Below are 24,848 nucleotides of genomic sequence, written 5' to 3' on the forward strand. Positions count from 1 at the left end.
ACTCTATCCACCCAACAGTAAACCTCCTCTATCTCTAACCACCCAACAAGAAACCAGCCAGCTCTAACCCTATCCACCAACAAGGAAACCAGCCTGGTTGATGGGTCAACAAACAGCAAATAGTAGAGATGGGTCTACAAACAGCAAATAGTGGAGATGGGTCAACAAACAGCAAATAGTGGAGATGGGTCAACAAACAGTAAATAGTAGAGATGGGTCAACAAACAGCAAATAGTAGAGATGGGTCATCAAACAGTAAATAGTAGAGATGGGTCAACAAACAGCAAATAGTGGAGATGGGTCAACAAACAGTAAATAGTAGAGATGGGTCAACAAACAGCAAATAGTGGAGATGGGTCAACAAACAGTAAATAGTAGAGATGGGTCAACAAACAGCAAATAGTAGAGATGGGTCAACAAACAGCAAATAGTAGAGATGGGTCAACAAACAGCAAATAGTAGAGATGGGTCAACAAACAGCAAATAGTGGAGATGGGTCAACAAACAGTAAATAGTAGAGATGGGTCAACAAACAGCAAATAGTGGAGATGGGTCAACAAACAGTAAATAGTAGAGATGGGTCTACAAACAGCAAATAGTGGAGATGGGTCAACAAACAGCAAATAGTGGAGATGGGTCAACAAACAGTAAATAGTAGAGATGGGTCAACAAACAGCAAATAGTAGAGATGGGTCAACAAACAGCAAATAGTGGAGATGGGTCAACAAACAGTAAATAGTAGAGATGGGTCAACAAACAGCAAATAGTGGAGATGGGTCAACAAACAGTAAATAGTAGAGATGGGTCTACAAACAGCAAATAGTGGAGATGGGTCAACAAACAGCAAATAGTGGAGATGGGTCAACAAACAGTAAATAGTAGAGATGGGTCAACAAACAGCAAATAGTAGAGATGGGTCAACAAACAGCAAATAGTAGAGATGGGTCAACAAACAGCAAATAGTGGAGATGGGTCAACAAACAGTAAATAGTAGAGATGGGTCAACAAACAGCAAATAGTGGAGATGGGTCAACAAACAGTAAATAGTAGAGATGGGTCAACAAACAGCAAATAGTAGAGATGGGTCAACAAACAGAAAATAGTAGAGATGGGTCAACAAACAGCAAATAGTGGAGATGGGTCAACAAACAGCAAATAGTAGAGATGGGTCAACAAACAGCAAATAGTGGAGATGGGTCAACAAACAGTAAATAGTAGAGATGGGTCAACAAACAGCAAATAGTGGAGATGGGTCAACAAACAGTAAATAGTAGAGATGGGTCAACAAACAGCAAATAGTGGAGATGGGTCAACAAACAGTAAATAGTAGAGATGGGTCAACAAACAGCAAATAGTAGAGATGGGTCATCAAACAGTAAATAGTAGAGATGGGTCAACAAACAGCAAATAGTGGAGATGGGTCAACAAACAGTAAATAGTAGAGATGGGTCAACAAACAGCAAATAGTAGAGATGGGTCAACAAACAGCAAATAGTAGAGATGGGTCAACAAACAGTAAATAGTAGAGATGGGTCAACAAACAGCAAATAGTGGAGATGGGTCAACAAACAGCAAATAGTAGAGATGGGTCAACAAACAGCAAATAGTAGAGATGGGTCAACAAACAGTAAATAGTAGAGATGGGTCAACAAACAGCAAATAGTGGAGATGGGTCAACAAACAGCAAATAGTAGAGATGGGTCAACAAACAGCAAATAGTAGAGATGGGTCAACAAACAGTAAATAGTAGAGATGGGGTCAACAAACAGTAAATAGTAGAGATGGGTCAACAAACAGCAAATAGTGGAGATGGGTCAACAAACAGTAAATAGTAGAGATGGGGTCAACAAACAGTAAATAGTAGAGATGGGTCAACAAACAGCAAATAGTAGAGATGGGTCAACAAACAGCAAATAGTAGAGATGGGTCAACAAACAGCAAATAGTAGAGATGGGTCAACAAACAGCAAATAGTAGAGATGGGTCAACAACCAGCAAATAGTAGAGATGGGTCAACAACCAGCAAATAGTAGAGATGGGTCAACAAACAGTAAATAGTGGAGATGGGTTAACAAACAGTAAATAGTGGAGATGGGTCAACAAACAGCAAATAGTGGAGATTGGTCAACAAACAGCAAATAGTAGAGATGGGTCAACAACCAGTATATAGTGGAGATGGGTCAACAAACAGCAAATAGTGGAGATGGGTCAACAAACAGCAAATAGTGGAGATGGGTCAACAACCAGTATATAGTGGAGATGGGTCAACAAACAGCAAATAGTGGAGATGGGTCAACAAACAGTAAATAGTAGAGATGGGTCAACAAACAGCAAATAGTAGAGATGGGTCAACAAACAGCAAATAGTAGAGATGGGTCAACAAACAGTAAATAGTAGAGATGGGTCAACAAACAGCAAATAGTGGAGATGGGTCAACAAACAGCAAATAGTAGAGATGGGTCAACAAACAGCAAATAGTAGAGATGGGTCAACAAACAGTAAATAGTAGAGATGGGTCAACAAACAGCAAATAGTGGAGATGGGTCAACAAACAGCAAATAGTAGAGATGGGTCAACAAACAGCAAATAGTAGAGATGGGTCAACAAACAGTAAATAGTAGAGATGGGGTCAACAAACAGTAAATAGTAGAGATGGGTCAACAAACAGCAAATAGTGGAGATGGGTCAACAAACAGTAAATAGTAGAGATGGGGTCAACAAACAGTAAATAGTAGAGATGGGTCAACAAACAGCAAATAGTAGAGATGGGTCAACAAACAGCAAATAGTAAAGATGGGTCAACAAACAGCAAATAGTAGAGATGGGTCAACAAACAGCAAATAGTAGAGATGGGTCAACAACCAGCAAATAGTAGAGATGGGTCAACAAACAGCAAATAGTAGAGATGGGTCAACAACCAGCAAATAGTAGAGATGGGTCAACAAACAGTAAATAGTGGAGATGGGTTAACAACCAGCAAATAGTAGAGATGGGTCAACAAACAGTAAATAGTGGAGATGGGTTAACAAACAGTAAATAGTGGAGATGGGTCAACAAACAGCAAATAGTGGAGATTGGTCAACAAACAGCAAATAGTAGAGATGGGTCAACAACCAGTATATAGTGGAGATGGGTCAACAAACAGCAAATAGTGGAGATGGGTCAACAAACAGCAAATAGTGGAGATGGGTCAACAACCAGTATATAGTAGAGATGGGTCAACTAACAGCAAATAGTAGAGATGGGTCAACAAACAGTAAATAGTAGAGATGGGGTCAACAAACAGTAAATAGTAGAGATGGGTCAACAAACAGCAAATAGTGGAGATGGGTCAACAAACAGTAAATAGTAGAGATGGGGTCAACAAACAGTAAATAGTAGAGATGGGTCAACAAACAGCAAATAGTAGAGATGGGTCAACAAACAGCAAATAGTAGAGATGGGTCAACAACCAGCAAATAGTAGAGATGGGTCAACAACCAGCAAATAGTAGAGATGGGTCAACAAACAGTAAATAGTGGAGATGGGTTAACAAACAGTAAATAGTGGAGATGGGTCAACAAACAGCAAATAGTGGAGATTGGTCAACAAACAGCAAATAGTAGAGATGGGTCAACAACCAGTATATAGTGGAGATGGGTCAACAAACAGCAAATAGTGGAGATGGGTCAACAAACAGCAAATAGTGGAGATGGGTCAACAACCAGTATATAGTGGAGATGGGTCAACAAACAGCAAATAGTGGAGATGGGTCAACAAACAGTAAATAGTAGAGATGGGTCAACAAACAGCAAATAGTAGAGATGGGTCAACAAACAGCAAATAGTAGAGATGGGTCAACAAACAGTAAATAGTAGAGATGGGTCAACAAACAGCAAATAGTGGAGATGGGTCAACAAACAGCAAATAGTAGAGATGGGTCAACAAACAGCAAATAGTAGAGATGGGTCAACAAACAGTAAATAGTAGAGATGGGTCAACAAACAGCAAATAGTGGAGATGGGTCAACAAACAGCAAATAGTAGAGATGGGTCAACAAACAGCAAATAGTAGAGATGGGTCAACAAACAGTAAATAGTAGAGATGGGGTCAACAACCAGTAAATAGTAGAGATGGGTCAACAAACAGCAAATAGTAGAGATGGGTCAACAAACAGCAAATAGTAGAGATGGGTCAACAAACAGTAAATAGTGGAGATGGGTCAACAAACAGCAAATAGTAGAGATGGGTCAACAAACAGCAAATAGTAGAGATGGGTCAACAAACAGCAAATAGTAGAGATGGGTCAACAAACAGCAAATAGTAGAGATGGGTCAACAACCAGCAAATAGTAGAGATGGGTCAACAAACAGCAAATAGTAGAGATGGGTCAACAACCAGCAAATAGTAGAGATGGGTCAACAAACAGTAAATAGTGGAGATGGGTTAACAAACAGTAAATAGTGGAGATGGGTCAACAAACAGCAAATAGTGGAGATTGGTCAACAAACAGCAAATAGTAGAGATGGGTCAACAACCAGTATATAGTGGAGATGGGTCAACAAACAGCAAATAGTGGAGATGGGTCAACAAACAGCAAATAGTGGAGATGGGTCAACAACCAGTATATAGTGGAGATGGGTCAACAAACAGCAAATAGTGGAGATGGGTCAACAAACAGCAAATAGTGGAGATGGGTCAACAAACAGCAAATAGTAGAGATGGGTCAACAAACAGCAAATAGTAGAGATGGGTCAACAAACAGCAAATAGTGGAGATTGGTCAACAAACAGTAAATAGTGGAGATGGGTCAACAAACAGCAAATAGTGGAGATGGGTCAACAAACAGCAAATAGTAGAGATGGGTCAACAAACAGCAAATAGTGGAGATGGGTCAACAAACAGTAAATAGTAGAGATGGGTCAACAAACAGCAAATAGTGGAGATGGGTCAACAAACAGTAAATAGTAGAGATGGGTCAACAAACAGTAAATAGTGGAGATGGGTCAACAAACAGTAAATAGTAGAGATGGGTCAACAAACAGCAAATAGTGGAGATGGGTCAACAAACAGTAAATAGTAGAGATGGGTCAACAAACAGCAAATAGTGGAGATGGGTCATCAAACAGTAAATAGTAGAGATGGGTCAACAAACAGCAAATAGTGGAGATGGGTCAACAAACAGTAAATAGTAGAGATGGGTCAACAAACAGCAAATAGTAGAGATGGGTCAACAAACAGTAAATAGTAGAGATGGGTCAACAAACAGTAAATAGTGGAGATGGGTTAACACACAGCATATAGTGGAGATGGGTCAACAAACAGCAAATAGTAGAGATGGGTCAACAAACAGTAAATAGTAGAGATGGGTCAACAAACAGTAAATAGTAGAGATGGGTCAACAAACATTAAATAATAGAGATGGGTCAACAAACATCTCTAACTCTAACTACCAACAAGAAACCAGCCAGCTCTAACTTTATCCACCCAACAAGAAACCAGCCAGCTCTAACTCTATCTACCAACAAGAAACCAGCCAGCTCTAACCCTTTCCACCAACAAGAAACCAGCCAGCTCTAATTTTATTTACCAACAAAAAACCAGCCAGCTCTAATTCTATCCACCAACAAGAAACCAGCCAGCTCTAACTCTATCTACCAACAAGAAACCAGCCAGCTCTAATTCTATCCACCAACAAGGAACCAGCCAGCTCTAACTTTATCCACCCAACAAGAAACCAGCCAGTTCTAACTCTATCTACCAACAAGAAACCAGCCAGCTCTAACCCTTTCCACCAACAAGAAACCAGCCAGCTCTAACTCTATCTACCAACAAGGAACCAGCCAGCTCTAACTCTATCTACCAACAAGAAACCAGCCGGCTCTAACCCTATCCACCAACAAGAAACCAGCCAGCTCTAACTCTATCTACCAACAAGAAACCAGCCAGCTCTAACTCTATCTACCAACAAGGAACCAGCCAGCTCTAACTCTATCTACCAACAAGAAACCAGCCAGCTCTAACCCTATCCACCCCACAAGAAACAAGCCAGCTCTAACTCTATCCACCAACAAGAAACCAGCCAGCTCTAACTCTATCTACCAACAAGGAAGCAGCCAGCTCTAATTCTATCCACCAACAAGAAACCAGCCAGCTCTAACTCTATCCACCCAACAGTTAACCTCCTCTATCTCTAACCACCCACCAGTAAACTTCCTCTATCTCTAACCACCCAACAAGAAACCAGCCAGCTCTAACTTTATCTCTAACCACCCACCAGTAAACCTCCTCTATCTCTAACCACCCAACAAGAAACCAGCCAGCTCTAACCCTATCCACCAACAAGGAAACCAGCCTGGTTGATGGGTCAACAAACAGCAAATAGTAGAGATGGGTCTACAAACAGCAAATAGTGGAGATGGGTCAACAAACAGCAAATAGTGGAGATGGGTCAACAAACAGTAAATAGTAGAGATGGGTCAACAAACAGCAAATAGTAGAGATGGGTCAACAAACAGCAAATAGTAGAGATGGGTCAACAAACAGCAAATAGTGGAGATGGGTCAACAAACAGTAAATAGTAGAGATGGGTCAACAAACAGCAAATAGTGGAGATGGGTCAACAAACAGTAAATAGTAGAGATGGGTCAACAAACAGCAAATAGTAGAGATGGGTCAACAAACAGCAAATAGTAGAGATGGGTCAACAAACAGTAAATAGTAGAGATGGGTCAACAAACAGCAAATAGTGGAGATGGGTCAACAAACAGTAAATAGTAGAGATGGGTCAACAAACAGCAAATAGTGGAGATGGGTCAACAAACAGTAAATAGTAGAGATGGGTCTACAAACAGCAAATAGTGGAGATGGGTCAACAAACAGCAAATAGTGGAGATGGGTCAACAAACAGTAAATAGTAGAGATGGGTCAACAAACAGCAAATAGTAGAGATGGGTCAACAAACAGCAAATAGTGGAGATGGGTCAACAAACAGTAAATAGTAGAGATGGGTCAACAAACAGCAAATAGTGGAGATGGGTCAACAAACAGTAAATAGTAGAGATGGGTCTACAAACAGCAAATAGTGGAGATGGGTCAACAAACAGCAAATAGTGGAGATGGGTCAACAAACAGTAAATAGTAGAGATGGGTCAACAAACAGCAAATAGTAGAGATGGGTCAACAAACAGCAAATAGTAGAGATGGGTCAACAAACAGCAAATAGTGGAGATGGGTCAACAAACAGTAAATAGTAGAGATGGGTCAACAAACAGCAAATAGTGGAGATGGGTCAACAAACAGTAAATAGTAGAGATGGGTCAACAAACAGCAAATAGTAGAGATGGGTCAACAAACAGAAAATAGTAGAGATGGGTCAACAAACAGCAAATAGTGGAGATGGGTCAACAAACAGCAAATAGTGGAGATGGGTCAACAAACAGTAAATAGTAGAGATGGGTCAACAAACAGCAAATAGTGGAGATGGGTCAACAAACAGTAAATAGTAGAGATGGGTCAACAAACAGCAAATAGTGGAGATGGGTCAACAAACAGTAAATAGTAGAGATGGGTCAACAAACAGCAAATAGTGGAGATGGGTCATCAAACAGTAAATAGTAGAGATGGGTCAACAAACAGCAAATAGTGGAGATGGGTCAACAAACAGTAAATAGTAGAGATGGGTCAACAAACAGCAAATAGTAGAGATGGGTCAACAAACAGCAAATAGTAGAGATGGGTCAACAAACAGTAAATAGTAGAGATGGGTCAACAAACAGCAAATAGTGGAGATGGGTCAACAAACAGCAAATAGTAGAGATGGGTCAACAAACAGCAAATAGTAGAGATGGGTCTACAAACAGCAAATAGTGGAGATGGGTCAACAAACAGCAAATAGTGGAGATGGGTCAACAAACAGTAAATAGTAGAGATGGGTCAACAAACAGCAAATAGTAGAGATGGGTCAACAAACAGCAAATAGTAGAGATGGGTCAACAAACAGCAAATAGTGGAGATGGGTCAACAAACAGTAAATAGTAGAGATGGGTCAACAAACAGCAAATAGTGGAGATGGGTCAACAAACAGTAAATAGTAGAGATGGGTCAACAAACAGCAAATAGTAGAGATGGGTCAACAAACAGCAAATAGTAGAGATGGGTCAACAAACAGCAAATAGTAGAGATGGGTCAACAAACAGCAAATAGTGGAGATGGGTCAACAAACAGTAAATAGTAGAGATGGGTCAACAAACAGCAAATAGTGGAGATGGGTCAACAAACAGTAAATAGTAGAGATGGGTCTACAAACAGCAAATAGTGGAGATGGGTCAACAAACAGCAAATAGTGGAGATGGGTCAACAAACAGTAAATAGTAGAGATGGGTCAACAAACAGCAAATAGTAGAGATGGGTCAACAAACAGCAAATAGTGGAGATGGGTCAACAAACAGTAAATAGTAGAGATGGGTCAACAAACAGCAAATAGTGGAGATGGGTCAACAAACAGTAAATAGTAGAGATGGGTCTACAAACAGCAAATAGTGGAGATGGGTCAACAAACAGCAAATAGTGGAGATGGGTCAACAAACAGTAAATAGTAGAGATGGGTCAACAAACAGCAAATAGTAGAGATGGGTCAACAAACAGCAAATAGTAGAGATGGGTCAACAAACAGCAAATAGTGGAGATGGGTCAACAAACAGTAAATAGTAGAGATGGGTCAACAAACAGCAAATAGTGGAGATGGGTCAACAAACAGTAAATAGTAGAGATGGGTCAACAAACAGCAAATAGTAGAGATGGGTCAACAAACAGAAAATAGTAGAGATGGGTCAACAAACAGCAAATAGTGGAGATGGGTCAACAAACAGCAAATAGTGGAGAGGGGTCAACAAACAGTAAATAGTAGAGATGGGTCAACAAACAGCAAATAGTGGAGATGGGTCAACAAACAGTAAATAGTAGAGATGGGTCAACAAACAGCAAATAGTGGAGATGGGTCAACAAACAGTAAATAGTAGAGATGGGTCAACAAACAGCAAATAGTGGAGATGGGTCATCAAACAGTAAATAGTAGAGATGGGTCAACAAACAGCAAATAGTGGAGATGGGTCAACAAACAGTAAATAGTAGAGATGGGTCAACAAACAGCAAATAGTAGAGATGGGTCAACAAACAGCAAATAGTAGAGATGGGTCAACAAACAGTAAATAGTAGAGATGGGTCAACAAACAGCAAATAGTGGAGATGGGTCAACAAACAGCAAATAGTAGAGATGGGTCAACAAACAGCAAATAGTAGAGATGGGTCAACAAACAGTAAATAGTAGAGATGGGTCAACAAACAGCAAATAGTGGAGATGGGTCAACAAACAGCAAATAGTAGAGATGGGTCAACAAACAGCAAATAGTAGAGATGGGTCAACAAACAGTAAATAGTAGAGATGGGGTCAACAAACAGTAAATAGTAGAGATGGGTCAACAAACAGCAAATAGTGGAGATGGGTCAACAAACAGTAAATAGTAGAGATGGGGTCAACAAACAGTAAATAGTAGAGATGGGTCAACAAACAGCAAATAGTAGAGATGGGTCAACAAACAGCAAATAGTAGAGATGGGTCAACAAACAGCAAATAGTAGAGATGGGTCAACAAACAGCAAATAGTAGAGATGGGTCAACAACCAGCAAATAGTAGAGATGGGTCAACAACCAGCAAATAGTAGAGATGGGTCAACAAACAGTAAATAGTGGAGATGGGTTAACAAACAGTAAATAGTGGAGATGGGTCAACAAACAGCAAATAGTGGAGATTGGTCAACAAACAGCAAATAGTAGAGATGGGTCAACAACCAGTATATAGTGGAGATGGGTCAACAAACAGCAAATAGTGGAGATGGGTCAACAAACAGCAAATAGTGGAGATGGGTCAACAACCAGTATATAGTGGAGATGGGTCAACAAACAGCAAATAGTGGAGATGGGTCAACAAACAGTAAATAGTAGAGATGGGTCAACAAACAGCAAATAGTAGAGATGGGTCAACAAACAGCAAATAGTAGAGATGGGTCAACAAACAGTAAATAGTAGAGATGGGTCAACAAACAGCAAATAGTGGAGATGGGTCAACAAACAGCAAATAGTAGAGATGGGTCAACAAACAGCAAATAGTAGAGATGGGTCAACAAACAGTAAATAGTAGAGATGGGTCAACAAACAGCAAATAGTGGAGATGGGTCAACAAACAGCAAATAGTAGAGATGGGTCAACAAACAGCAAATAGTAGAGATGGGTCAACAAACAGTAAATAGTAGAGATGGGGTCAACAAACAGTAAATAGTAGAGATGGGTCAACAAACAGCAAATAGTAGAGATGGGTCAACAAACAGTAAATAGTAGAGATGGGTCAACAAACAGTAAATAGTAGAGATGGGTCAACAAACAGCAAATAGTAGAGATGGGTCAACAAACAGCAAATAGTAGAGATGGGTCAACAAACAGCAAATAGTAGAGATGGGTCAACAAACAGCAAATAGTAGAGATGGGTCAACAACCAGCAAATAGTAGAGATGGGTCAACAAACAGCAAATAGTAGAGATGGGTCAACAACCAGCAAATAGTAGAGATGGGTCAACAAACAGTAAATAGTGGAGATGGGTTAACAAACAGTAAATAGTGGAGATGGGTCAACAAACAGCAAATAGTGGAGATTGGTCAACAAACAGCAAATAGTGGAGATGGGTCAACAAACAGCAAATAGTGGAGATGGGTCAACAAACAGCAAATAGTAGAGATGGGTCAACAAACAGCAAATAGTAGAGATGGGTCAACAAACAGCAAATAGTGGAGATTGGTCAACAAACAGTAAATAGTGGAGATGGGTCAACAAACAGCAAATAGTGGAGATGGGTCAACAAACAGCAAATAGTAGAGATGGGTCAACAAACAGCAAATAGTGGAGATGGGTCAACAAACAGTAAATAGTAGAGATGGGTCAACAAACAGCAAATAGTGGAGATGGGTCAACAAACAGTAAATAGTAGAGATGGGTCAACAAACAGCAAATAGTGGAGATGGGTCAACAAACAGTAAATAGTAGAGATGGGTCAACAAACAGCAAATAGTGGAGATGGGTCATCAAACAGTAAATAGTAGAGATGGGTCAACAAACAGCAAATAGTGGAGATGGGTCAACAAACAGTAAATAGTAGAGATGGGTCAACAAACAGCAAATAGTAGAGATGGGTCAACAAACAGCAAATAGTAGAGATGGGTCAACAAACAGTAAATAGTAGAGATGGGTCAACAAACAGCAAATAGTGGAGATGGGTCAACAAACAGCAAATAGTAGAGATGGGTCAACAAACAGCAAATAGTAGAGATGGGTCAACAAACAGTAAATAGTAGAGATGGGTCAACAAACAGCAAATAGTGGAGATGGGTCAACAAACAGCAAATAGTAGAGATGGGTCAACAAACAGCAAATAGTAGAGATGGGTCAACAAACAGTAAATAGTAGAGATGGGGTCAACAAACAGTAAATAGTAGAGATGGGTCAACAAACAGCAAATAGTGGAGATGGGTCAACAAACAGTAAATAGTAGAGATGGGGTCAACAAACAGTAAATAGTAGAGATGGGTCAACAAACAGCAAATAGTAGAGATGGGTCAACAAACAGCAAATAGTAGAGATGGGTCAACAAACAGCAAATAGTAGAGATGGGTCAACAAACAGCAAATAGTAGAGATGGGTCAACAACCAGCAAATAGTAGAGATGGGTCAACAACCAGCAAATAGTAGAGATGGGTCAACAAACAGTAAATAGTGGAGATGGGTTAACAAACAGTAAATAGTGGAGATGGGTCAACAAACAGCAAATAGTGGAGATTGGTCAACAAACAGCAAATAGTAGAGATGGGTCAACAACCAGTATATAGTGGAGATGGGTCAACAAACAGCAAATAGTGGAGATGGGTCAACAAACAGCAAATAGTGGAGATGGGTCAACAACCAGTATATAGTGGAGATGGGTCAACAAACAGCAAATAGTGGAGATGGGTCAACAAACAGTAAATAGTAGAGATGGGTCAACAAACAGCAAATAGTAGAGATGGGTCAACAAACAGCAAATAGTAGAGATGGGTCAACAAACAGTAAATAGTAGAGATGGGTCAACAAACAGCAAATAGTGGAGATGGGTCAACAAACAGCAAATAGTAGAGATGGGTCAACAAACAGCAAATAGTAGAGATGGGTCAACAAACAGTAAATAGTGGAGATGGGTCAACAAACAGCAAATAGTGGAGATGGGTCAACAAACAGCAAATAGTAGAGATGGGTCAACAAACAGCAAATAGTAGAGATGGGTCAACAAACAGTAAATAGTGGAGATGGGTCAACAAACAGTAAATAGTGGAGATGGGGTCAACAAACAGTAAATAGTAGAGATGGGTCAACAAACAGTAAATAGTAGAGATGGGTCAACAAACAGCAAATAGTGGAGATGGGTCAACAAACAGCAAATTGGCAAATGTGATTAGAGTTGGTGTGTGTGTGTGTGTGTGTGTGGAGGGGGGGGGGGAGGGGGAGGGGGGGGGGGCTCAAGTGTGTGCGTGCGTATTTATGTTTGTCTGTGATAACCTATAAGCGTCTTTACCCTCTGCCTTAGGGGAAGTGAAGTAATTGTCACAGCAGGAGTTTTAACTCTTTATAACCACATGCACGCACACCCACACACAATTACACGCATGCACGCACACCCACCCACACATGTCATCACACAGCAGAGCAGAGGTTGTGTACCAGTATTAGAGCGGAAGAGAGCAGCAGCATTCTCCTGGAATAGAGAAGATTAACTCACACACACACCTTGCTGCTATTAACAGACACGGAACCCTGCTCATAGTCAATAATATTAACTCACACACACCCTGCTGCTATTAACAGACACGGAACCCTGCTCATAGTCAATAATATTAACACACACACACCCTGTTGCTATTAACAGACACGGAACCCTGCTCATAGTCAATAATATTAACACACACACACCCTGCTGCTATTAACAGACACGGAACCCTGCTCATAGTCAATAATATTAACACACACACACCCTGCTGCTATTAACAGACACGGAACCCTGCTCATAGTCAATAATATTAACTCACACACACCCTGCTGCTATTAACAGACACGGAACCCTGCTCATAGTCAATAATATTAACACACACACACCCTGCTGCTATTAACAGACATGGAACCCTGCTCATAGTCAATAATATTAACTCACACACACACCCTGCTGCTATTAACAGACACGGAACCCTGCTCATAGTCAATAATATTAACTCACACACACACCCTGCTGCTATTAACAGACACAGAACCCTGCTCATAGTCAATAATATTAACTCACACACACCCTGCTGCTATTAACAGACACAGAACCCTGCTCGTAGTCAATAATATTAACTCACACACACCCTGCTGCTATTAACAGACACAGAACCCTGCTCATAGTCAATAATATTAACTCACACACACCCTGCTGCTATTAACAGACACGGAACCCTGCTCGTAGTCAATAATATTAACTCACACACACCTTGCTGCTATTAACAGACACGGAACCCTGCTCATAGTCAATAATATTAACTCACACACACCCTGCTGCTATTAACAGACACAGAACCCTGCTCATAGTCAATAATATTAACTCACACACACCCTGCTGCTATTAACAGACACGGAACCCTGCTCATAGTCAATAATATTACCTCACACACACCCTGCTGCTATTAACAGACACAGAACCCTGCTCGTAGTCAATAATATTACCTCACACACACCCTGCTGCTATTAACAGACACGGAACCCTGCTCATAGTCAATAATATTAACTCACACACACCCTGCTGCTATTAACAGACACGGAACCCTGCTCATAGTCAATAATATTAACTCACACACACCCTGCTGCTATTAACAGACACGGAACCCTGCTCATAGTCAATAATATTAACTCACACACACCCTGCTGCTATTAACAGACACGGAACCCTGCTCATAGTCAATAATATTAACTCACACACACCCTGCTGCTATTAACAGACACGGAACCCTGCTCATAGTCAATAATATTAACTCACACACACCCTGCTGCTATTAACAGACACGGAACCCTGCTCATAGTCAATAATATTAACAGACACACACCCTGCTGCTATTAACAGACACGGAACCCTGCTCATAGTCAATAATATTAACAGACACACACCCTGCTGCTATTAACAGACACGGAACCCTGCTCATAGTCAATAATATTAACTCACACACACCCTGCTGCTATTAACAGACACGGAACCCTGCTCGTAGTCAACAATATTAACTCACACACACCCTGCTGCTATTAACAGACACGGAACCCTGCTCGTAGTCAATAATATTAACTCACACACACCCTGCTGCTATTAACAGACACGGAACCCTGCTCATAGTCAATAATATTAACTCACACACACCCTGCTGCTATTAACAGACACGGAACCCTGCTCATAGTCAATAATATTAACTCACACACACCCTGCTGCTATTAACAGACACGGAACCCTGCTCGTAGTCAATAATATTAACTCACACACACCCTGCTGCTATTAACAGACACGGAACCCTGCTCGTTGTCAATAATATTACCTCACACACACCCTGCTGCTATTAACAGACACGGAACCCTGCTCATAGTCAATAATATTAACTCACACACACACCCTGCTGCTATTAACAGACACAGAACCCTGCTCATAGTCAATAATATTAACTCACACACACCCTGCTGCTATTAACAGACACAGAACCCTGCTCGTAGTCAATAATATTAACTCACACACACCCTGCTCTTGCTAACATTGCCAAGCCACATCCATTCCACTCCTGTTAGGGTTAGGGTTAGGGGTTAGGGTTAGGGTTAGGGTTAGGGTTAGGAGTAGGGTTAGGGTTAGGGTTAGGGGTTAGGGGTTAGGGTTAGGGTTAGGGTTAGGGTTAGGGTTAGGGTTAGGGTTAGGGTTAGGGTTAGGGTTAGGGTTAGGGTTAGGGTTAGTGTAGGATATATAGAAATAATTACACTCAAATTAAACATCATTACACTAAATAATGAGGATTTATATCATCCTAATGGAGGTGTAGATTATATTTATCATCCTAATGGAGGAGTAGATTACATCTATCATCCTAATGGAGGTGTAGATTACACCAATCATCCTAATGGAGGTGTAGATTACATCTATCATTCTAATGGAGGTGTAGATTACATCTATCATCCTAATGGAGGTGTAGATTACATCTATCATCCTAATGGAGGTGTAGATTACATCTATCATCCTAATGGAGGAGTAGATTACATCTGTCATCCTAATGGAGGAGTAGATTACATCTATCATCCTAATGGAGGTGTAGATTACATCTGTCATCCTAATGGAGGAGTAGATTACATCTGTCATCCTAATGGAGGTATAGATTACATCTATCATCCTAATGGAGGTGTAGACTACATCTATCATCCTAATGGAGGTGTAGATTACACCAATCATCCTAATGGAGGTGTAGATTACATCTATCATCCTAATGAAGGCGTAGATTACATCTATCATCCTAATGGAGGAGTAGATTACATCTGTCATCCTAATGGAGGTGTAGATTACATCTATCATCCTAATGGAGGTGTAGATTACACCAATCATCCTAATGGAGGTGTAGATTACATCTATCATCCTAATGAAGGCGTAGATTACATCTATCATCCTAATGGAGGTGTAGATTACATCTATCATCCTAATGGAGGTGTAGATTACATCTATCATCCTAATGGAGGTGTAGATTACATCTATCATCCTAATGGAGGAGTAGATTACATCTATCATCCTAATGGAGGTGTAGATTACACCAATCATCCTAATGGAGGTGTAGATTACATCTATCATCCTAATGGAGGTGTAGATTACATCTATCATCCTAATGGAGGAGTAGATTACATCTATCATCCTAATGGAGGAGTAGATTACATCTATCATCCTAATGGAGGAGTAGATTACATCTATCATCCTAATGGAGGTGTAGATTACATCTATCATCCTAATGGAGGTGTAGATTACATCTGTCATCCTAATGGAGGAGTAGATTACATCTATCATCCTAATGGAGGAGTAGATTACATCTATCATCCTAATGGAGGTGTAGATTACACCAATCATCCTAATGGAGGTGTAGATTACATCTATCATCCTAATGAAGGCGTAGATTACATCTATCATCCTAATGGAGGAGTAGATTACATCTATCATCCTAATGGAGGAGTAGATTACATCTATCATCCTAATGGAGGAGTAGATTACATCTATCATCCTAATGAAGGTGTAGATTACATCTGTCATCCTAATGGAGGAGTAGATTACATCTATCATCCTAATGGAGGTGTAGATTACATCTGTCATCCTAATGGAGGTGTAGATTACATCTATCATCCTAATGGAGGAGTAGATTACATCTATCATCCTAATGGAGGAGTAGATTACATCTATCATCCTAATGGAGGAGTAGATTACATCTATCATCCTAATGGAGGTGTAGATTACATCTATCATCCTAATGGAGGAGTAGATTACATCTATCATCCTAATGGAGGTGTAGATTACACCAATCATCCTAATGGAGGTGTAGATTACATCTATCATCCTAATGGAGGAGTAGATTACATCTATCATCCTAATGGAGGTGTAGATTACATCTGTCATCCTAATGGATGTGTAGATTACATCTATCATCCTAATGGAGGAGTAGATTACATCTATCATCCTAATGGAGGAGTAGATTACACCTGTCATCCTAATGGATGTGTAGATTACATCTATCATCCTAATGGAGGTGTAGATTACATCTATCATCCTAATGGAGGAGTAGATTACATCTATCATCCTAATGGAGGTGTAGATTACACCAATCATCCTAATGGAGGTGTAGATTACATCTATCATCCTAATGGAGGAGTAGATTACATCTATCATCCTAATGGAGGTGTAGATTACATCTGTCATCCTAATGGATGTGTAGATTACATCTATCATCCTAATGGAGGAGTAGATTACATCTATCATCCTAATGGAGGTGTAGATTACATCTATCATCCTAATGGAGGTGTAGATTACATCTATCATCCTAATGGAGGTGTAAATTACATCTATCATCCTAATGGAGGTGTAGATTACATCTATCATCTATCATCCTAATGGGGGAGTAGATTACATCTATCATCCTAATGGAGGTGTAGATTACACCAATCATCTATCATCCTAATGGGGGAGTAGATTACATCTATCATCCTAATGGAGGTGTAGATTACACCAATCATCCTAATGGAGGTGTAGATTACATCTATCATCCTAATGGAGGTGTAGATTACATCTATCATCCTAATGGAGGTGTAGATTACATCTGTCATCCTAATGGAGGAGTAGATTACATCTATCATCCTAATGGAGGTGAAGATTACATCTGTCATCCTAATGGAGGAGTAGATTACATCTATCATCCTAATGGAGGAGTAGATTACATCTATCATCCTAATGGAGGAGTAGATTACATCTATCATCCTAATGGAGGTGTAGATTACATCTATCATCCTAATGGAGGAGTAGATTACATCTATCATCCTAATGGAGGTGTAGATTACATCTGTCATCCTAATGGAGGAGTAGATTACATCTATCATCCTAATGGAGGAGTAGATTACATCTATCATCCTAATGGAGGTGTAGATTACATCTATCATCCTAATGGAGGTGTAGATTACATCTATCATCCTAATGGAGGAGTAGATTACATCTATCATCCTAATGGAGGTGTAGATTACATCTGTCATCCTAATGGAGGAGTAGATTACATCTATCATCCTAATGGAGGAGTAGATTACATCTATCATCCTAATGGAGGAGTAGATTACATCTATCATCCTAATGGAGGTGTAGATTACATCTATCATCCTAATGGAGGTGTAGATTACATCTATCATCCTAATGGAGGAGTAGATTACATCTATCATCCTAATGGAGGTGTAGATTACATCTATCATCCTAATGGAGGAGTAGATTACATCTATCATCCTAATGGAGGAGTAGATTACATCTATCATCCTAATGGAGGTGTAGATTACATCTATCATCCTAATGGAGGTGTAGATTACATCTGTCATCCTAATGGAGGAGTAGATTACATCTGTCATCCTAATGGAGGAGTAGATTACATCTATCATCCTAATGGAGGAGTAGATTACATCTATCATCTATCATCCTAATGGAGGTGTAGATTACATCTATCATCCTAATGGAGGAGTAGATTACATCTATCATCCTAATGGAGGTGTAGATTACATCTGTCATCCTAATGGAGGTGTAGATTACATCTATCATCCTAATGGAGGTGTAGATTACATCTATCATCCTAATGGAGGTGTAGATTACACCAAACATCCTAATGGAGGTGTAGATTACATCTATCATCCTAATGGAGGTGTAGATTACATCTATCATCCTAATGGAGGTGTAGATTACACCAATCATCCTAATGGAGGTGTAGATTACATCTATCATCCTAATGGAGGAGTAGATTACATCTATCATCCTAATGGAGGAGTAGATTACATCTATCATCCTAATGGAGGTGTAGATTACACCAATCATCCTAATGGAGGTGTAGATTACATCTATCATCCTAATGGAGGTGTAGATTACATCTGTCATCCTAATGGAGGAGTAGATTACATCTATCATCCTAATGGAGGAGTAGATTACATCTATCATCCTAATGGAGGTGTAGATTACACCAATCATCCTAATGGAGGTGTAGATTACATCTATCATCCTAATGGAGGAGTAGATTACATCTATCATCCTAATGGAGGTGTAGATTACACCAATCATCCTAATGGAGGTGTAGATTACATCTATCATCCTAATGGAGGAGTAGATTACATCTATCATCCTAATGGAGGAGTAGATTACATCTATCATCCTAATGGAGGAGTAGATTACATCTATCATCCTAATGGAGGAGTAGATTACATCTATCATCCTAATGGAGGAGTAGATTACATCTATCATCCTAATGGAGGAGTAGATTACATCTATCATCCTAATGGAGGAGTAGATTACAACTCACGTTCCAGTGTTCAAATTTGTAAAAAAAAGGCTGTATAGGATTTCTGTTAATGTGAAGAGCAATGTTGTGTTAAGTATAATGCAGGGAGCCATCTGTGGATTTGACATATATTACCAGTATAGTACTGTAAGGTGTAGCTAGTATGCTATAGTTCTGTAGCTAACTCTGTGTCCCTGTAGGGTCTGGATGTTTCCAGACATTTATTAATGTTCTGATCCAAGATGGCGTAGCAGTGCAAATGTGGTTTGTTGTCCTGTCGTTTCCTTTTTGTATTTTTTGTCTTTTTTGTATGTATTCCAATTTATTTTTCAATCTCCTTTTCAATTTTTAAATTAAATATACCTCCGGTAACCCGCCTCACTCAATGTGACACGGATCCGCTATTTTTTTAGACCCTATAGCCAAAACTTCATCAGAAGGTAGCCAGCTAATAAGCTAAGTTACTGGCTATTTAGTCATTGTTAGCCACTGCCTTTACCCTCTGCTCAGGCACCAGCTGTTTTTTAGTCTGGATAATGCCTGCCAGCCTCGGACTGTTTTTCTCCACGACAACGCCAGATTCCTGCCGTAAACCCTGGACCATTGATCATCACAGCTAGCTAGCTGCCACTGAGTGACCCAGCCTCGAAGCTAACCCTGAGCCAGGCACATCTCCTGGCTAGAAAACGAAATTATCACAACTACAATACCTCTTTCGCCATCTGGCCCGGTCCCTTCGTTGACACAGCGCCCTGCCGTACCACCACGACTGGTACGCAGACGTAATTCCATCAGCTGTGCCTTCAGCCGGCCTTTGCCAGATGACGGAGCAGACGCTTCTACTTACCCCGGACTGCTAACTTTAAACGTGTGTCTCCCGCGTGCTAGCGTAGTAATGACTACCTAGCTGCTTCCCTGTTTCATCTATTGCTGTACACTGGACCCTATGATCACTTGGCTACATAGCTGATGCCTGCTGGACTGTTCATTTATCACTGTACTCCACTTTGTTTACCTTAGTTTATCTGTCGGCCCCGAACTCAGGCCCTGTGTGTAGTTAACCGACCCTCTCTGTCCATTCATCGCAATTTTACCTGTTGTTGTTGTCTTTAGCTGATTATCTGTTGTTGTCTTACCCGTTTTTGACTTAGCTAGCTCTCCCAATCAACATGCCCTGAATCTATTCTACCACGCCCAGAAATCTGCTCCTTTTATTCTCTGTCCCCAACGCACTAGACGACCAGTTTTGATAGCCTTTAGCCGTACCCTCATCCTACTCCTCCTCTGTTCCTCGGGTGATGTGGAGGCTAACCCAAGCCCTGCGTGTCCCCAGGCACTCTCATTTGTTGACTTCTGTAATAGAAAAAGCCTTGGTTTCATGCATGTTAACATCAGAAGCCTCCTCCCTGAGTTTGTTTTACTCACTGCTTTAGCACACTCCGCCAACCCTGATGTCATTGCCGTGTCTGAATCCTGGCTTAGGAAGGCCACCAAAAATTCTGCGATTTCCATACTGTCATGAGAATTATGTATCAATGTTCATAAACTGAACTTCAATTAAACTGCTCAGTCTGCAACCCAGAATTTGTAAGATTCTAGTTGAATGAAACAGACAGAGTCCCAGCTACAATAGCCAAAATGTTTATTCACGAGGACGTCCTAGTCCATTGTACAGAACCATCCATTTTATACTGGCTCCTTACGCACATACCTTCATACACAAACATACACAAACACAAACACAAACATACACAAACATACACAAACAGCAGGTATCCTACGCACATACTGTATCACTACCCAGCCGACAAAGATTAGGGAGACCGTGAGAAGTACTTCCTGCCCTCTCCCAAGATTAGGGAGACCGTGAGAAGTACTCCCTGTCCTCCCCCAAGATTAGGGAGACCGTGAGAAGTACTCCCTGCCCTCTCCCAAGATTAGGGAGACCGTGAGAAGTACTCCCTGCCCTCCCCCAAGATTAGGGTGACCGTGAGAAGTACTCCCTGCCCTCCCCCAAGATTAGGGAGACCATGAGAAGTACTCCCTGTCCTCTCCCAAGATTAGGGAGACCGTGAGAAGTACTCCCTGTCCTCCCCCAAGATTAGGGAGACCGTGAGAGGTACTCCCTGCCCTCTCCCAAGATTAGGGAGACCGTGAGAAGTACTCCCTGCCCTCTCCTAAATCTCCCAGCCTAGCCAAGTCAGCACCGAATTTTGCTCAGACAGTCTATGTTTAAGATACTATAACAATATATTGTACAGATATATTGTTTTACCCTAATTCTGACTAAAACTACACACATTAATTATAATTTTACTGACTAAAACTACACATATCATTCATAATACTTTTATGATTCTAATCAATTTCATACAATTATATGGTTTCAGGTTGGAATATTCTAATCATTAATTTAAACATATAAATTCCATTAACACATACCCAACTACAACATGTTCCATCAAGATAGAACTGCCAAAGGGGGAGGAGTTGCAATCTATTGCAGAGATAGCTTGCAAAGTTCTGTCATACTTTCCAGGTCTATGCCCAAATAGTTCGAGCTTCTAATTTTAAAAATTAATCTCTCCAGAAATAAGTCTCTCACTGTTGCCGCCTGTTATCGACCCCCCTCTGCTCCCAGCTGTGCCCTGGACACCATATGTGAATTGATTTCCCCCCATCTATCTTCAGAGTTCATTCTGTTAGGTGACCTAAACTGGTATATGCTTAACACCCCAGCAGTCCTACAATCTAAGCTAGATGCCCTCAATCTCACGCAAATTATCAAGGAAACCACCACGTACAACCCTAAATCCGTAAACACGTGCATCCTCATAGATATTATCCTGACTAACTTGCCCTCCAAATACACCTCTGTTGTTTTCAATCAGGATCTCAGCGATCACTGCCTCATTGCCTGCATCCGCTATGGGTCCGCGGTCAAACGACCACCCCTCATCACTGTCAAACGCTCCCTAAAACTCTTCTGCGAGCAGGCCTTTCTAATCGACCTGGCCCAGGTATCCTGGAAGGATATTGACCTCATCTCGTCAGTCGAGGATGCATGGTAGTTCTTTAAAAGTAATTTCCTCACCATCTTAAATAAGCATGCCCCTTTCAAAAAGGGCAGCTACCCGATCGCTGCAGCTGTACATTGTCCATCTGTAAATAGCCAATCTACCTACCTCATCCCCATATTGTTTTTATTTACTTTGCTGCTCTTTTGCACACCAGTATCACTACTTACACACCATCGTCTGCTCATCATCATCTGCTCATCTATCACTCCAGTTTAATCTGCTAAATTGTAATTACTTTGCTACTATGGCCTATTTATTGCCTTACCTCCTCACGCCATTTGAACACACTGTAAATAGACTTTCTTTTTTTCTATTGTGTTATTGACTGTATGTTTGTTTATTCCATGTGTAACTCTGTGTTGTTGTTTGTGTCACACTGCTTTGCTTTATCTTGGCCAGGTCGAATATGTAAATAAGAACTTGTTCTCAACTAGCTTACCTGGTTAAATAAAGGTGAAATAATTAAATAATAATAATGATAATATAGTAGTACCAGTATAGTACAGTAAGGTGTAGCTAGTATGCTGTAGTCCTGTAGCTAACTCTGTAGTACTGTAGTGGGTGGTTGTTTCCAAACCTATATCTAGTAATAGAGCTTTAATTTAACACCACCATAACAGGTGTCTTGGTCACCACGGTAACAGGTCTGTGTCTGTATGCAGGCAGATGGGTGGATCAGCACCCTGCTGCACCTGGCCTCTCTCACCAAGTCTCACCTCCCTCTCCCTTGCCCTCTCCTTCCCTTCCCCGTCCTGTCACTAACACTAACCCTCACCCAGCCCCGAAGGATTTAAACAACTACAGCCAGAACACACCCAAACTAACAGTCTCCATTCCCTTCTTTATCTAAAGTGAAAAAAGGAGAGGAGGGAAAGTGGGAGCGAAAGAGGAGAAGGGAAAGGCACAAGGAGTACTCACCAGAGCGCAAGGAGGACCTGTTCATTGCGATGGTGACGCAGAGAGAGGAGCGCGAGGCAAAATGAGATGGAGGACAAACTGCTCGCTCCCGTCAGATGGCTTAACGAGGCGCGGTCTGGAGGCTAATTCCCCTGGGAGGGATTAGGAGTAGACTGGACACACAGACAACACCTACACACTACCCCCATCACACTACCCCCATCACACTACCCCCATCACCACACTACCCCCATCACACTACCCCATCACACTACCCCCATCACACTACCCCCATCACACTACCCCCATCACACTCCACCCTACACAATTATACTTCCCCTACACACTACCCCCTACACACTACCCTACAGATTAATACACACTACCCCCATCACACTACCCCCATCACACTCCACCCTACACAATTATACTTCCCCTACACACCACACCTACATACTATCCCCATCACACTCCACCCTACACAATTATACTTCCCCTACACACCACACCTACACACTATCCCCATCACACTACACCCTACACAATTATACTTCCCCTACACACCACCCCCTACACACTACCCTACACACTACTACACACTACTATACACTACCCCCATCACACTACACCCTACACAATTATACTTCCCCTACACACTACTACACACTACCCCCATCACACTACCCCCATCACACTCCACCCTACACAATTATACTTCCCCAACACACCACCCCCTACACACTACTACACACTACCCCCATCACACTCCACCCTACACAATTATACTTCCCCTACACACTACCCCCTACACACTACCCTACACATTAATACACACTACCCCCGACATACTTATACTACCACTACACCCTACACACTACCCTACACACTACTACACACTACTACACACTACCCCCATCACACTACACCCTACACAATTAGACTTCCCCTACACACTACCCCCTACACAATACCCTACACATTAATACACACTACCCCCTACATACTTATACTAACACTACACACCACCCCCTACACACTACCCCTACACACTACTACACACTACTACACACTACACCTACACACTACTACACACTACTGTACACTACACCTACACACTACCCCCATCACACTCCACCCTACTATACAATACCCTACACATTAATACACACTACCCCCTACACTATACCCTACACACTACTACACACTACCCCCATCACACTACACCCTACACAATTATACTTCCCCTACACACTACCCCCTACACTCTACCCTACACACTACTACACACTACCCCCATCACACTACACCCTACACAATTATACTTCCCCTACACACTACCCCCTACACACTACCCTACACATTAATACACACTACCCCCATCACACTACCCCCATCACACTCCACCCTATGTAACAGGGTTGGTTATGTTTCCACTTGCCTCTAAAGAAATGTGTATTTGATGTTCAAGCATTCTTATTGGTTAGTTCAACTCTGATGACAATAAGGGGTGTTGTGATTGGCCCCGCTTGCAGATAGGGGGAGATCACGAACGTCAGGTCTTCCCAGTATGAAAATGTGATGCAAGGGGTAGGTCACGTTCTGAATACTGTTTTCTATTTTCTATTTTACAATGTGTACAAGTTTGCTGTACGTTACTGATTTTATACATGTGTGGGTATATGGTACCTGTTAGGGATTGAAGGGCTTTCTGGGA

Source organism: Salvelinus alpinus, chromosome 6 (genome assembly GCF_045679555.1).
Source record: "Salvelinus alpinus chromosome 6, SLU_Salpinus.1, whole genome shotgun sequence".
Lineage (NCBI taxonomy): Eukaryota > Metazoa > Chordata > Actinopteri > Salmoniformes > Salmonidae > Salvelinus > Salvelinus alpinus.